Raw genomic sequence first — 18,161 nt, forward strand, 5'->3', positions numbered from 1 at the left:
CTGGAGACCAAGTCACAAGTCATTAGCTGACTAAGAGAAAATACAGCCTGCAGAATTTCAGAATGTCCTGTATCTACAGTGAAATAGCAGCAGTTCTGGAAGAACAGCTATCGCAGTCGTGACCTCTGTCCACAGTGCTCCATCAATTGACAAGACATACCTTAGAACCCCAAGATGAACTTGCAATTAAGGGATGTAAACATAATAATATTCAAACTTTGATATTTTAATTGAGAGTTATTAAGTAGAAAATAGGATGTTTTGAACCTATAAATTTATATGGGGAATATTGTGAAAACTGAAAATATTTTTAAGCCTATACACAAAGGTCCAATATTTTAAAGGCACAATCTTACTTCTTAGGTTGTTTTATTTTGTCAAGCTACTGAGAAAAAATAATAAAGAAAAAACCTTAAGTGTCTGAATCCTATAAGTCCTTTACCTTGTTTTTACTGTTGAAATTTATAGGGCCTGTCAGGAGAAATCATTTGATTCAGCTATACTATTAGGTCTGAAATGTCATAAATGCTTTCTACCCTAAGAAATTTAGTGAGACCATAATCTATTTCATAAATATGTCTCTTTGATTGTTTCAGGATATTAGTGGGAAGACAGGTTAGATACAGTACAGAACTATACAAAAATCAAGAATACTCATTTCTATTGAGTTTATTTTTTACCATACTCTAATCTGTGTTAAATTTTCAGATAAAGTTTTATAAAATTAAGCCAAACTTAAGATATTATAGAAGAAGAATAATTTCAGCAATATAGGTTTCATGCAATAAAATATGGTGTAATATCATTTTGCAAGCAGTAAGATATAATATAAAATCAGAAATTAATTAGAAATATATGTTATATCAATCATTTACTTTGTCATTTTTAGCTTTCTTTTAAATCAAATTGTCTAAAACTAAGTTATCCTAAATATCTTAGATGAATGATCTATCCCTCTGGTAGAATTAATATAAAAAATAAAAATGATTTGCAAAGGAAAAGGTTTGAAAAGTTTAATAACCTATATTTAAAATGTAGCAAGACTTTTAGTACTTCCATCAATTTTGGTATTAAAGTCTTCCTAGTCATTTCTAGGCTATAATGTGGCCTTAAATAATGAATTCCAAACTTTAAAATGTTGTTGGTGATCTTTGTATGAGAGCAAGTGTATACTTTTATTGACTATAATTAATTACTCAATGAAATGTCTTGAATGTTTAGAGTTATTTACTTTATAAGTTACTCTCTCACATATACTGAAAAGTCAAAGATGTCTTTTCTACAAGTCAGATATAGCATACCTTGACTTGTAGGTCAACAGTTTGTGGTATTACAGACAGCCAAATTAAATTCAATTTAATTAAGTGGTTTCTAAGTAGCTAATTTTTATAAGAATTATTTATCTTGTTGATATTATGAAGTAGACATTTTATGTATTATTATAAATTTAATTTCTTTTCTATCTTTCCAACAATCAGAACCTTTTAGAAACCATCTTCAGCCCTGGCTGGTATAGCTCAGTGGACTGAGAGTGGGCCTGTGAACCAAGGGATCCCAGTTCGATTCCCAGTCAGGGCACATGCCTGGGTTGCAAGACAGTTCCCAGCAGGGGACCCACAACGGGCTGTTCCCATACATTGCTGTTTCTCTTCTTCTCTCTTCTCTCCTTCCCTTCCCCTCTAAAGATAAATAAATAAAAATCTTAAAAAAAAATTTGACATACCTTAAAAAAAAGAAATCATCTTTGCATTTAACTGAATTACAGTTTAAATTAAAAATTGTATATAAGTAGTTTTTTGTTTATTATTTTTCAATGGTAATGACTTCAAAATATTCTGCATAATAATATGCAAAGACCCATGTCTGATATTTAAGTAGTAATATTACATTATTTCCATAAGTTATACTTACTTTTCACCTGAATGAAATATAATTAATTTGATTTCAACCATAAATGAAACTTTATGGCAAAAAGATGATATCTAATTTGTTATTAATGCCAGTTCATTGAAAAAAGGTGAGAATACCTGAAGCATTCAAAAAATAATATTTTAATTCAACTTCTAAATTAATATACCAGAAAAAGAATTATGTGCCTTTATGGCAAATATAAAATAACTATATAATTTATGCAAAATAAATATGCTAATTAAAAGGTACTCTAATTCCAAGAACATTTGAAATAAACTGCATAATATTTAACTAGTTTATGTCTTATATTATTTTTAAGTATCTTATTTATTTACTTTTAGAGAGAGGGGAAAGGAGGGAGAAAGAGAAGGAGAGAAACATCAATGTATGGTTGCCCTTCAAATGCACCCTACTGGGGACCTGGCCCACAATCCAGGCATGTGCCCTGACTGGGAATCAAATGAGCAGCTCTTTATTTCACAGGTCAGCACTCAGTCCACTGAGTCATACCAGCCAGGGATAAATTATATTATTTTTAATAATAGATAACATATTTTTTTCATTTGATACTTTATCATTATATTTACACCACTTTTCGCTACATGAAAATTTATTATGTAATATTTTCTTAGGAAAATCAAAACAGTAAATTTACTTTTTACTATACCGTATGGGCTGGATATATACCTATTTGTAAAAATAATTTAAATTAAGTTAGAAATGGTTTGTCTACTACATATGGTGCTTCAAGCCTATAAAGTTTCACCAGAGAATTTCAAATATATTTTGTCTGTATAGGGGTAAGATTTATAGCTTCATAAAAGTTATTAGTGTTTTGGATGCTTCAACATTAGTGGGAACATTAATGAATCATCTTTTCCTTAATGTCTGCCAGAATTGATATGAAGTATAGGCCCAAAACTTCCCTAGATTTGGACCTGGTCTTCTTGTCTTAGTGAATTACCAGAGTGGCCAGGATCCTGTGAATGCAGGTATAAGAGAATGGGATGGAAGATTGCAGAATACAAGAGGAGTCAATAAAAATACTCCTTCAAGACTGACAAGTACCCCATGACTTAGGTACCTAATATCAAGAATCTTCACCACTACAACAAAGGAACGATAGGTGGTTGAGAAATTTGTAACCATGGAAACCTGATGAATATTAGAACAACTCAAGGATACATTCCAAAGACCACTATCTAAAACAGACACAGTTTTTGAGATTCCTGGGTGTCTAAGTGGGTTGGAATTGCCTTGGAGGGAAGCCTGGCTTCCAGCTTTTGTGCTGATTGGAACCATGACAATGATTATGGTGAGTAACTGTTCCTGCTGTGCGGTCATGAGCCACATTTCTTGACTGGCTTCCTTGAGTCCATATTCATAGATCCTTCTGTCTAGGTGGAACCTAGTCATTGACTTGTTTTACCTCTATTTGAGCCACTTAAAGGAAAAAAAGAAGAGGAGTAAGATTTAAGGAGTAAGAGGAGGACAAGAGGAAGAAAGAAAACAAATAAATGCAAATGACTAACTTTTTATTTCTGGAAGTAACAAAAAGCAAACTAAAAAGAGAGTTTCTGACACTTAGAAATAATACAAATAACTGACAACTCATTATGGTTATATTAATAACTGCAATTTTTTTCCCCTGGCTGGTGTGGCTCAGTGAATAGAGGGCTGGCCTGTAACCAAAGGGTTGCCAGTTTGATTCCCAGTCAGGGCATGTGCCTGGGTTGTGGGAGCAAGTGGGAGGCAATCATATATTGATATTTCTCTCCTTCACTCCCCTCTCTCTACAAATAAATAAATAACATCTTTAAAAAAAATTTAAAAATCACTGCAATTTCAACTTGTGTAAATATTTTTATTGAAATCAGAATGCACCTCTGCCACAGATAATGAGTATGTTTTCTTTATTTCAATTTAGTATTCTCTGAAGAACATTATTTTATATATCACTAAGATTGAAACTACATCTCTGATTAAAAAACAAACAAATCAAATATCCAAAGGATTATCAAATGATAAGGATTGAACACTAATAAAATATACATTACAATTGCACTGTGGCTTTATATTGAAAATGCATTGTTAGAGTGGAAATTTACATAAGACAAGATAAAAGAAAATAAAACAAGACAATAAGACAATGACCATAATTTTTATCATTTTTTAAAGAATTTCTTTTCTTTTTTTAAAGATTTTTTAAAATTTATTTATCTTTAGAGGGGAAGGGAAGGACAGAAGGAGAGAAATATCAATGTATGGTTGCCTCTCATGAGTCCCCTACTGGGAACTGGCCTGCAACCCAGGCATGTGCCCTGACTGGGAATCAAACCTGGATCATGTGGTTCACAGGCCCCTGCTCAGTCCACTGAGCTACGCCAGCCAGGGCTTTTTATCTTTCCCTGGAACAAACATCCTCAGTTTAGGTGAACATCATTATCTCTTTGTCTATATATAGAACTATATTTATAAATGTGATAGAACTCTTTTTTAAAAAATATATTTTATTGATTATACCATTACAGTTGTTGTTCTATTCTGCCCTTCATTCTCCTCCACCCTGCACACCCCTCCCCCACTATTCCCCCCCTTTAGTTTATGACCACGTGTCTCAAGTTCTTTAGATTCTGTATTTCCCCTACTATTCTTGCCCTCCCCCTATCTATTTTCTACCTACTGTCTATGCTATTTTCTGTACCTTCTCCCCCCTTCTCCTCCTCCCACTCCCCTGTTGCTAACCCTCCATGTGTTCTTCATTTCTATGGTTCCACTCCTGATCTAGCTGTCCTCTTGGTTTGCTTTTGTTTTAGGTGTGGTTGTTAATAACTGTGAGTTTGCTGTCCTTTCACTGTTCATATTTTTCATCTTCTTTTTCTTATATAAGTCCCTCTAACATTTCATATAATAAGGGCTTGGTGATGATGAACTTTTTGAATTTGATCTTATCTGAGAAGCACTTTATTTGTCCTTCCATTCTAAACAAAAATTTTGCTGGATAGAACTCTTTTTAATAACTCTTAAAGGATTTTTACATGGTGTATATTCAACACTACAACTGAAAAACAGTGAAAAATCAAGTCTCAATTTACATTACTTTAAAAGTATCTCTGGCTTGTATTTAGTAGAAACCTGTAGAATATAAAAAATAAATGGAAATGCACAGCAAGACGGGTTTGCCTTTGGACAGTGAGAGCTTCCAGAACCTTTGGGCTTCCTTCTATGGGCATCCATTTTGTTTTTTCAGGCAGCTGAGCTCAGAGCAGGCTGGCCCTTACTGACTCTTACTTCCACAACTTTCTAGTGGTTATAAATGTCTCTATTTCCCTGATTAAACCTTATTCTTGTACTAAAAAGAAAACAAAACTTGAGAGGTGTAATGTGGTTGGATAGTGTTTCTCCAATCCCAAATTTATATTCTTTCCAGAACCTCAGAATGAGACCATATATGGAAATAGGGTTTATAGGTGTATTTAGTTAAGATGAGGTTATACTGGGGTAGGGTGGGCCCTTATTTAAATAGGACTGGAGCCCTTACAGAAAGAAGAGGGACACTGTGACAGAGACACACAGAGAGAACATCATGTGATGACAGTGACAGAGATTAGAGTGGTACAGCCCCAAGCAAAAGGAACCCAAGGATGGTTGGCCGCCACCAGAAGCTAGAAGAGGTAAGAAATTGTTCCATCCAGAGTCCTGAGGGAGCAGGACCCTGTTGAAAACCTGATTTCAGGCTTTCACTCTACAGAACTGTGAGGGAATACATTTCTTCATTTTAAGTCACCAAGTTTGTGGTACTTTGTTATGGCCTCTCTAGGAAAATAATACAAGTGGTTCCTATTTTCTGAATAAATGCTGATAATTATAATTTGCATGCATATACAATCATTAAGGAGCCAGACTTCCCAGAAAACAGGAAGCACACAGATTCCTCAGAAGAATATTTCCCAAACCTTAGAAGCATGCATGTGTTTTAGAGGCTGAATCAGTGCAAATCTCAGTGCCATATAAAAAGCTCATTTAAACCTAAGTTTCCCAATATCTTCTGGTGAAAATTGGAATCTTAACCACTTGAATGAAAGTTTACTGATTCTTGTGATTCTGAAAATTTTGGACAGGTATAACATTCTTTCCATTTAAAAAAGAACAATAATGTGAACTTTGTGGGGCAAATTCAGACAGCTGAGTTTATCTTGGGAATGTAAGGCTGGTACTACAAAGGAAGTGGGTGGAAAGTGGGAAAAAAACAGAATAAAACAAAAACAAAATCCTGTTAATAGCATGGGTTAAGAATGTTTATATAAAGTTATTTACAGTCAAGAAAATGCATGTTAGCCCTGGCCAGGTAGCGCATTTGTTTATGGCCTCGTCCCAGTACACCAAGGTTGCAAGTTTGACCCCGTCAGGGCACATACAAGAAGCAACCAATGAATATATAAATAAATAGGACAACAAATTGACATTTCTCTCTCTGTCTTGATTAAAAAACAATAAAAATTTTAAAAAGAAAGTGCATGATAATGCATATTTAGCACACACTAAGACTGATATTCTTTTAAGCACCTGCTGCTGATTAGTCTATTTGACCTCACAACAAATTTCTAATGTAAGTACTTGAATTATCTCTATTTTACAGATGGAAAATATTGGCAGCAAGACATTAAGTTACCCTGCAAATGTCACCTATTGAAACATGGATCACCACTGGGCTACCGTGCTCATTGCTGTATCCCCCTCATTGCTGTATCCCCGTCATTGCTGTATCCCCCTTTGTCTGAACAAAGGGGCAGAGTTGGGGTTTAAAACCCGATGCTCTGGGGCAGAATCCTCACTTCTTCTTGATCTTGGTTTCGGGCTAATTCAGCTGAAGGAGTAACCAGCTGAAGGAGTTAGTTATTCCCTTTCCTTCTAGATCACACTTTCCCACTTTCCTTGGCTCTTAAAGTTCCTTGGTCAAGTTATTTCTGGTTTTCTGTGTTCCAGACTTTCCTTTTCCTTTAGATGCCAGCTACGTTTGTGATACAAATCTCTAATGGCATTTAGATTATCTGATCCCACAGAAATAATGTTTTTCCTGATAGTGAAAAGAGGTCATACTAATTTCTGGTTATTTGAAAATTTAGAAAATTATTTGAGTGTATCATTTCACCAGTTATATTAATAATGATGAATAAGAAAATGAAGCAAATACATTTGATTTATAAAGGATTCCCAGCATTTGTTGTTCTATTGTTTGTATTTTATATCTCTCAATTGAAAGAACAAAAGGCTGTCTCCTTCAGTTGTTAATCTAGTCACTCTGTGCTCTGCAGTCAGGCTTAAGCACCACAATTGTATCTGAACAATAATACAAGAAAGAGAGAGAGAGAATAAAGAAAAAAAATCTAAAAAAAAAAAAAGAACACAAGCCTCTGAGGACCTAAAAGATAATAGTATCTTCAAAACATGTATTTCCAAACACCCAAAGGAGCTTTGACATTGTTAACTTGTCACAAAACAAATACAGAAACCTTTATTTTACTGATGAAAATTTTATTAATAAATAAGATAAATCACAGTGTCAAGAAAATCTCATTTATGTTTTTTTTTTCTTTTGGGCACTGTGCCTGGGAATGCTGCCCTGTAACTGAGAGAATGAGAGGTTTTTGTCTTGTTCAAATATGATTCCCATATTACCTACCATATTTTTTATTCATGACATTAGTGGTAGTGCTGTGAGATATGATTAAGTCACTCTCACTAATACAATGAAATATGGGAAAGAGACTAGCAGAATCAAGTTCAATATTTGAAAAATCAATAAGCCTCCCAGTGGTTAGCAAATCCAGGGAACATGATGTTCGGGAGAGCTACAAAAAAACCTGATTGTATAAAGAGTAGCTTTATTTGTAAGATAAAAGTAGTGGAAGAAGCAGCAATAAACACAAAATTTATAGGCAGTCATGGAAGAAAAGCACATGACTGTCTTAGTCCAGGATGCTCTAACAGAATGCCATAGATAAAATATCTTAGAAACAAAGGAAATTTATTGTTCACAGTTTTAGAGGCTGAAACTACATGGGGGTCAGGGTTGTGTTTCAACACATGAATTTTGGAGGCAAATAAACATTCAGGCCATAACAAATACACTCTCAAACACCTGTCATTTTGATTTTGAAAAACATTGTAAAAGTAAACTAGTACTTTATTAGGACTATCCTTTGAATTTAACAGGAGAATTTTTACTGCTAAATTTTGGAGGACTTATTTATCGAAATCTAATACTTAAGAGATATTTGTTAGCCTTGCTAAAAAAGAAGAGCCAACTATGTTGAGTGCTGTCAAATCAAACTCTGAGACTTTCATGGTTACAAAAATCTTATGAACCAATTTGGAAAATAAGAGTTCATGATCTGAAAATTGTGCTGTAGGTAACAAAACAGAGAAAGATGCAAAAAGCCTTTCTAAAGACTGACAACCAGTAGATAGGAGAACAAAAATCATATTAGGCCTTTTAACCATATACTTAGTTTTTTTGGTAAGATTATTTGGTAAGGAAGTAACCCATTATACTTACAGACATGATGCTATACCTAGAGGTATACCCTTAATATTAATACTTAATTCTAGCTTGTTTTTTAAATTATTACTTAAAAATCAAGGGACACAATTTCTTAAATTTAATTGAAATTTAAGATATGATACTTTTGGCAATGATGAGAGAAACAAGATTTTAAACTAATATCTATTGACCAGGCAGTAAGTACAAAAATCTACCAGCTCTTATGCTTGTAAATATCTCAAGGTTAAGTCCATTTCCAGTCACCATACTTAAGAGAGCTGACCTTACGATTGATTTACAAGGACGTCTTCATTTCTTTATAGGATTTTATGAGTATTTATACAGCTTTGATACTTTACGCAACAAAATGAAAATGGTAGAACTGCCTTCCAAGATTTTTTAAAAGATATTTTTAATTTTTAATTTTTATTTTTAGAAAGAGAAGGGAGGAAGAAAGAGAAGAAGAGAAACACTGATGTGCAAAAGAAACATCATTCAGTTGCTTCTTACATTCCCCCAACTGGGGACCTGGCCTGCAGCCCAAGCATGTGCCCTGATTGGGAACTGAACTGGCAACCTTTTGGTTCACAGACTGGTACTCAATCCACTGAGTCACACCAGCCAGGGCAAAATTGCCTTTTAAAAATATATTATCACCCATTTCAAAGAGAAAAATAGTTCAGACATAAAGTTCCAAAGTTCCAAAAAGGAAAGGAAGATAAATGATTTAAGACATAATGGACTACAATAAAAATACTTTAAAAATACATAAAGTATAAAATAATAATTAAAGGAAAGAAAACATACAGAGGTAAAATATCTCCAAAATTTTTAAGAATAAATGGTTTGGACTTCAAAAACTTGTGTTTTTCTAAATACAGAAGATTAACTTCTGATTTTAAATGAAATAATATGTTCTTCAATAGTATATATTACACACAAAAACAAAAAGCAGGTAAAATTGCTATTTGTCATTTGAAAGAGAAGATGCAGTTTTCCATCAAGGGTATACTATTAAAATTTTAAAATCTATTGAAAACTCAACTCTTTTTTTTTAACAATTATATGCCAACTTCATACACACCCATACATTTATAAAACCTTCAAGGGTACAAAATTGTATTACCAACACTATATAAATATTTCATTCATAAGTGATGTAGGGTTACTACAAAATGACAGATGAATGGGGCAGGATGTGATGTCTCTCTGAGAAGCTTAAGATGTGTGAGGACATAGGTCATGCATGAATATGCAGTATAATACTTTAATGTGTTTAACAATATGTATCTTGACACATATTTTATTTAACAGAAGAGTTTTAAAAAAGATGTTATAAGAAGCTATTAATTTGATGTATACTGGAAAGTTCTGGTAGGAAAAGGGAGTGAATGCATTGTTTAAACACAAAACATCAAGGCTAAAATTATGTCTGTCTATTGACCATGGAGAAGGTGGCTCCCTCCATCCATCACATCAGGAGTCAGAGATCTAGGTAGAGTGTAGAGATCTTTCATGAAAATATCTGGTGTTCCTGTCTACCTGTATATGTCTTACAAAAACAGGGGGGAAAACATTAATTGCTTGCTATAAATGTCATGATTATTTTAGAGAGTTGGTCTATTAGATAGCCTTGTGAGAACTGTGTGTGTCTGCTGATATGGGTGTGTAGATGTATGTATATTTTGTGTAATGTGCTTGTTTCAGCATTTATTTGTGGATGTTTTGTCCTCTGTATATCATTATTGGATCCTGTTTTCAAACTCAAGCATTAGAGCGGAAAAAAGTGATAGCGTTCCATATAATTGAAGAGACTGAGAGTATATAGAAATTGATTGAAAAAAAATACGAATTTGGGCTGGGTGCATTTGGGAAAGAATCAGAGAGAAAAAGTTCAGTGATACTGAAATGCTGCTGAAAAGGGCCAAAGAGGAATATACCTATCTAATGGATATTAAGTTGTGTTTTCTGTGGCTTTTTAATGTAAGTATTTTAAGGAAACTTAGAAGTGCAGTGTCCTGTGTTCAAGTTAATGTGGGGATAAAAATATAATCAAGGTAGAGCAGACAGGAAGGCATGGAAATTGGAAGAGATAGGGGTCTTAATGAAATGGGGGACCCCCCCCAAAAGTCAGAATTATCTTCAAGATAGCACTCCCCTTGCAGTACAGGCTTCCCATGCTGAGTGTTCTAGGAACCTGTATCAGTGCACTAGCTGGCATTATGGTGAGAGGCTGTGCTCTGGTTTCAGTGAATTTTGTTTTTGAGGACTCTTTCAGTGTGTTTGTTTGCCCATTTCATGATGGGTGATTTATAATTGCACTTGCCCACATTACGCTGAGTGTTCAGCAATTTTTGACCAAAAACATCAGGACTTCTGTCCCCCACCCTCCCTATTAACCAGATCTTGCCCCAAGCAATTTTGTTTTTTATTTTCCTTGGTGAATAAAAGTCCTCAAATGGAAATGTTTTGCTGGTATGGAAGAGGTGAACAAAAAACCAGCGGAAGCCTTAAAAGGCATCAAAATAGAAAAGTTCAAAAATTGTTCTGAGCAGTAGGAAAAAGTCTGGGTGGGTGTATTGTATCAAGTGGAGAGTACTTTGAAGGTGACTGAAGTTTAAACATGTAAGAATAAAAACACAATATTTTAAAAAATAAATTCTATTTTGTGTTATTTTGGGGGAATCAGAGACTATGAAAGACACTTGACCAATAGCTATAAGTGTCTAATCAAACATCATGTTGGCTATTAAATTAGGCTATTCGTGGTTTTTACAATGATATTGTTTAGACTATAATATTTCCTCTGAATTTGTACAAAATGAAAATTTGAGCAATATTTCCAACTTAGCTTTCATTTGCATCATTGAATTACAGATAAACAAAATAAAATTTTTCTTATCTTTTTAGATTCTTTAAATGTCCCTTAATGTTTACTAAAGTAAGTTAACTCTTTCAATCTTTTCATCCTTTTAAATAACATACATATTCCTGAAAAACAATAAGAACTCAAAGTTATATTAATGAATGAATCATATTAATCAATAAGCATTAAAGGACATAAATAATTTTAAATTATATGAAGCTATTAAATATTTCACATTTTAAAAATATATTTTTAAATCAAATATATTTGAATCATTTCATTTAAATTTACTATCACTTTTACTTGTCTTTGCCCATATGCTCTAAAAAATGAATCAGGAAGCTCTTTGTAAATATTTTCTATCAATAATTTAAAGATATATAAATGGAGATGCACATTAGGAATGTAGTGATACCTATTGGTAGAATTTCCATACAGACTTTTAAATAATTTATTTGTTTAAAATTCCAATTTTTGCCTCCTGCTTCTGCCATATGTATATCTGAGACCAGAGTCTATCACTTATTTCTTGTAAAAAGTGTGCCCATTTCTTTGGTTGCCCATTAATAAGTTTTGCACCTCTAGTTTTATATATCAGTCTGTTTTTACTTTCATCTATTTCATCTTAAATACAATTTCAGGAATGATGTTCATATGTATGCAACTGAATGCATTTTCACAAAGAAAATAGTTGCCCAGGTAAGCAGCATTCAAACATTGAAACAATAGATATCACTTTATGAAATTGCCAGAATGACCATTTTTTAACACAAAAAGGATAGGTTTATGTTTCAAGTTTCTACATTATGAGTATTCCAGTCGCTGCCTAGCGTACACTCTCACTGATGGTGCTCCACCTAAGACAATCATTCCCTCGTCTTCTAAAACACTGTGTGGTTTTTGTGATTTATGTAAATGATATCATGTATATAAATGGCATCATTCTTTCACTCAACTTTATATCTGTGAGATTTAATTTGTGGATACATGTAAGTAAGAGTTCTCTCATTTTCATAGCTACATATTTTCCATTGCACACAAATCTATGCGTTATCCATTTTACTCTTGAAGAATATTTTGAATGTATTTTTTCAGTCAGGGATTACTACAGTTGATGCCATTAAAATTTTTGATACATATCTCTGAGTGAATACACATACTCTTTTCTGCTTAGGATTCTTCTAAAAGAGAAATTGACATATAAGACAATATGTATTTGCTGGGATTTCTTAGGTGATTTTCCAAGTTGTGTGTACCAATTTACACTCACAGTGGCAGAGGGTAAAAGTTCTTGTTATTCCTTATTCTAGCCGTGTTTTAATAGTGCTATCCTTTTTAGTGTTAGCTTTTCTTTTCTTAATATATTTTGTTGATTATGCCATTACAGTTGTCCCATTTCCCCTCTTTATTCTCCTTCACCCTGCACACCCCCTCACCTGCATTACCCCCCTTAGTTAATGTCCATGGGTCATACATATAAGTTCTACATTTCCTATACTCTTCTTAACCTCTCCCTGTCTATTTTCTACCTACTGTTTATGTTACTTATTCCCTGTTAGCTTCTCTTTTTTAAAAAAATATTTATTTTATTTTATTTTTTATTTTTTTATTGTTCTATTCCAATTGCTCTCATTTTCCCCCATCACTCTCCCCTGCCCCTGCCACATTCAATTCTTCACCCGACCCCTGCCCCTGTTGTCCTTGTCCAGTTGGCTTCTCTATCACATCTTATTAGATTACTGCCTGGAATGTTTGGGTGTCTCTGATCCTTATGAAATTGAGATCTTCTCTTGTTTCCTAGACAGTGGGTCTCTTATTTTGTAAAATATTTATAAGTATTTGCTCATTTTATTTTTGAGTTGGGCTCTCTATCTTTCTAGTATTACTTTTTGAGAAAATTTTACATGTGTAGCAATAACTACTAAAACTGACATAGTTATTTTTAGTTGTGATTAATGCCCTCAAAATTATATATACTCATGCTTAGAAATGCATAACCGAGAATTTTGTGGTGTCATAACTTGCAATAGCCAAAAACCTTAAAGTAATCCAAATGTACATCAACCATTGCATGGATAAATGAAATATAGAATATTCATATAATACAGTATTATAAGAGTATTGAGGATAAACTGTGTTATAATGATGGATCTTTCAAACACAATTTTGCAGAAACATACCTACACAAAAGCATGGAGGTCACTTTTCCACTAATAGTCTGACATACAGGTAAATTATGTTAGTATTAGAAGGTACAACAGCAAAGTGCTTAGAATAAATGATGAGTAAGACGGTGTACAAGGGGGAACTCTGATATGTTGGTCATGTTTTTTATTGCAGTCTTTGAAGAGAAATTTATTTGAAAATAGTAATAAAGGTTTGGTGTTGAAATTTACTGGTTCTTAAATAAAATTTCTATAGAACCATTAATTTATAGCCAAATAAATTCCAAAGCCAGTCTGTGCACAAGAAAAAAAAAAAACAGAATAAGTTGGGAAAGATTTTCAATGGATTTGACTAGACATACCAAGGTGGTTTAAGCCAATTACAGAATTTATTGATACACATAAGATCAATTGCTTCACGCATTGTTTGTGGAAGCAAAGAGGTAACTTTTATCATCAGCAAAACATAATCTTAGAATAAAAACACTGGGATTCTCTATGGTGTTATACGAACAAAACAATATCAAAACTTTACAACTAGATTTTTAATTGCCTCCATTACTTACTTTCCTTACCAATAGCATGCCACATATTGTTAAAATGTATGATTAAAGTAATTGGCAATAATTACCTCCACTTTATATTTCCCCTCAATCACCTCAGATATAGTAAAAATAATATAAGTAATTGATTTTTGGATAGTCATGTGTTATACATATGAAAACTGAGAAACATTCTTGAAGAAGATGTGTAATTATTTGAATGTTCATAAGCATAACAATAAAGTGTTTATACATTTTAGTTCTGGAAATGAAGAGAGAAATAGTTCTCTGAAGCATACAGTACATGCAATTTTAATGTGTTATATTGTAGGAGAGAATTACAAAAAATAATAATTCAAGTTATAGGCAAGAAAAACCTCACTGAGAATAGTTAAAACAAACTTAATATTGTACTACTGATGATAAATTCTGGTGTTCACTAAGTAATAATCTAGAATCAGTTGCTTCATTTAGCAGAAGATAACTGCTAAGTCACTTAAATACATCATTTGGTCTGTCAGAAAGCATGTAACACTTATATTGAACTAACAATACATAGTTTTGTATCACAGAGAAATAGTATTGCTTCCAGCTACTGCTAACATGGGACTATCACAGGCCTTTGGGTTCCTTTCCTCAAAATCAATCTTGAAGAACTACAGATGTAAAAGTAAATATAAATTTCAGGAATTAAGTATTGCACATTAGCTAATTTGGTTAGGCGGAGTTTTTAGTTTCTTTCAGTAAACAATTATGCAATAATCCTCATTTGACAACTTTGATAGGTTCTTGGAAACTGTGACTTTAAGTGAAATGACACATAAAGAAACCAATTTTACCATAAACTGATTGATACAAATAAGAGTTAAGTTCCTACAGCATGTTTCTGGTCACAAAACAACCAAATGCCTAAACAAACATTAAATATGAAACAAATCAGTAACAGTTCATTCAGAACTACAAGTGCAAGTGACAAAGAAGTCTGGCTGCTGAAAAATAACCGCTGGGTGAAATGAGTGGGAGACTATCTCTGTACTTCATTTCTTTAACGTTTAAAAGTGAAATTCTGACTCCTGGAAACGCCCGGTCAGGTGCCAGCCAGTGGGATCAGAAGTGCCTCTGGGTGGACTGCTGGTTTCAGCTCTGCCATGTAAAGGGCTCAGAAATTGTCACTCTCAATCTTCCAAGAGGAAAATACGAAGACAACTTCGAGTTACTTTCCTTAGGGCCACCCATGAAGAGATCCCACCACAGAAATATCAGAACGGCTGACATACATAACCTGACGGTAAAGGTTGGTGTGCATGCAGGATATTATAAACTCTCCTTCATGGCTGATGGGAAAAATGGCACAGACCCTTTATATGATTATTTGGTATTTCTTATAGAGTTAAACATAATCTTACTAAGTGCGATAGCACTTCCGATTTCTTTCCAAATCATTGGAAAACTTACGTTCCCAGAAAAGCTTGATGTGGATGTTCAAGCAGTTTTATTTCCAATCACCAAAAACTGGAACGGGAAAAGATGTCCTTTAATAGGTGAGTTCATTGGTAAATTATACGACATTATGATCCCTTTAAATGCTATTTACAGGTAGAAAAAAAAGTAAAAATTATCAAGCCATTGTTAAATACTAATGCATATTACTAAGTGAAAGAAGCTAGTTTTAAAGGGATAGATATTGCATAATTCCATTTCTATGACACCCAGGAAAGGGCAAAAATAATGAGACATTAAACAAGTTGGTTACCAGAGGTTTGGGGAGAGTGGAGGTTTCCGTGGAAGAAGTATGAGGTGTTTTTAAAGTGCTGATGCTGTTCTGTACGGTACTGCAGTGGAGGGTCCCCTGCTTTACATCAAAACTCGCACCACGAAGTGTAAACCTACTGCTGTGCAAAAGTTTTTTAGTTTGATATAGTCATATCCATTTTTTCACCTTTACTTTCCCTGCCTTTGTCATAAAATCTTCTCTAAGACCAACATCTGTAAATTTAGTAATTATGTTCTCTTCTGTGCAATTTATTGTTTTGGATTTATATTCAGATCTCATCCATTTTGAGTTAATTTTTTATATAGTGTACTGTAGTCTACTTCCATTCATTTGCAGGTGGCTCTCTAATTTTCCCAGCACCATTTACTGAAGAGGCCTTCTTTTTTCTATTGTGTGTTTTTGGTTTCTTTGTCACAAATTATTTGCCCCTGTACATGTGGGTTTATTTTTGTGCTCTCAGCCCTTTTCCTCTTGTCTGTGTGTCTGGTGTTTCTTTTTCATTTCTTCTTCTTGCTTTTTTCCCCCCAATATCATGCTGGTTTTTTAAAATACATTTTTAAATTGTTGTTCAAGTACAGTTTTCTGTCCTTTACCCCCATCCCAGCCCATCCCCCCAATACTCCCTTCCTCCCTCCCATCTCCACATCTCCCTTTTATTGTCCATGTGTACTTTATACTTGTTCCTGCAAACCCTTCCTCCCTTCTCCTGAAATTCCCTCCCCTCTCCCTTCTGGTCACTGTCAGCCTGTTCTCTATTTCAGTGTCTTTGGTTATATCATGCTGTTTTGATTATTGCAACTCTGTAGTACTATTTGAATCCAGCTTCATTCTTTTTTCTCAATATTGCTTTGGGTATCAGGGTCTTTTGTGGTTCATACCAATCTTATGATTGTTGTTCTGTTTCTTTAAAAATGTCATTGGAATTTTGATGGGTTTGTATTAAATCTGCACATTGCTTTGAGTAATATGGACATTTTAACTATGTTGATTCTTCTAATCCACGAACATGGAATATTTTTCTAATTCATTGTGTCTTTTTTCATCACTCTTTAACAATGTTTTGTAATTTTCCATATATAGATCCTTCATATCCTTTGTTAAGTTTATTCCTATTTTTACTAAGTATTTTTACTAAGTATTTTACTATTTTTGTTGCAATTGTAGGAGGAATTTTTTCCATTTCACTTTCTGAAATTTTATTGTCAATATATAGAAATGTATTGCATTTTTATACATTAATTTTGAATCCTACAACTTTACTGTATTTCTTTATTATTTCTAGTAATTTTTGGTGGAGTCTTTGGGGTTTTCTATGTAATCACGTCATCTGCAAAAAGCTACAGTTTTCTTTCTTTTTTCCAATATATTTTATTGATTATGCTATTATAGTTGTGCCATTTTTTCTCCCCCATATTCCCTTTCATCCTGGACTCCCTCTCCCACCAGCATAACCCCTGTGCTTTAGTTCATGTCCATGGGTTGTATATATAAGTTCTTTGGCTTCTCCATTTCCCATACTATTCTTCATCTCTCCCTGTCTATTTTGTAGCTACCATTTATGCTTTTTAGTCCCTTTACCTTTTCCCCTATTCTCCTCCTGACCCCATTCCCTCTGACAAACCTCCATGGGATCTCCATTTCTATGATTCTGTTCCTATTCTATTTGTTTGCTTAGTTCTTGTTTTTTCAGTTAGTTTTAAGATTCAGTTGTTGATAGTTGTGAGTTTGTTGACATTCTAGGGACAAAAAGCAAACCTAGCAGGACAAACTTGGTTTCTAATAACATTTTTCAGTAAAAGAATTTAGGGCTTCTTAGAAAGTGAGTGATTATTGGGCTGGTCAATGAATGTACAAGATGAGCTGGAACATCTTATAAAAATATACTCAGAAAAAAAACACTACAATATGGTACATTAAAAGGACAGAGCTAACTGAAAGAGCTTATAATGGCCAAGGCTGGAACAATTTGAATAAGTAAAGTAGTGTTAGATTTTTAACCCAATATATAAAGTGAATATTTATGTGTTTATTTTGATATAAATGTGTTGTTGAATTAATAAATAGGAAGAAAACACTAATGTCCTTTATGTAGAAGGATTCTACATAGTAGAATTCTTCTAGTAGAATAGTAGAAGAATTAGTAGAATTAGTAGAAGAATTAGTAGAATTCTTCTACTAATGTAGAAGAATTCCAAATAATTTCTACTGATTCTCTCTGTTCTTGAGGAGGTTGACACAACTCTTGTGTATAGTGAATTTCTTCCAAAGAGTAGAATATAAGAGGGAGAAAATAGAGTAAACATATACATGAATTAACTTAACCTTGTAACAACTGTGGTTTTTAGTACTATTTGCAGTT

General features: G+C 33.5%; 1 pseudogene; it reads left to right on the forward strand.

Moving 5' to 3' along the window:
- The first annotated feature begins 5,555 nt into the window (after positions 1 to 5,555).
- Positions 5,556 to 18,161, forward strand: part of LOC118981870 (tropomyosin alpha-3 chain-like) — a 73,891-nt pseudogene continuing 61,285 nt past the window's right edge.

This window comes from Sturnira hondurensis, unplaced genomic scaffold, assembly GCF_014824575.4.
Source record: "Sturnira hondurensis isolate 20B ecotype Veracruz unplaced genomic scaffold, ASM1482457v3 Scaffold0024805, whole genome shotgun sequence".
NCBI classification, from domain to species: domain Eukaryota; kingdom Metazoa; phylum Chordata; class Mammalia; order Chiroptera; family Phyllostomidae; genus Sturnira; species Sturnira hondurensis.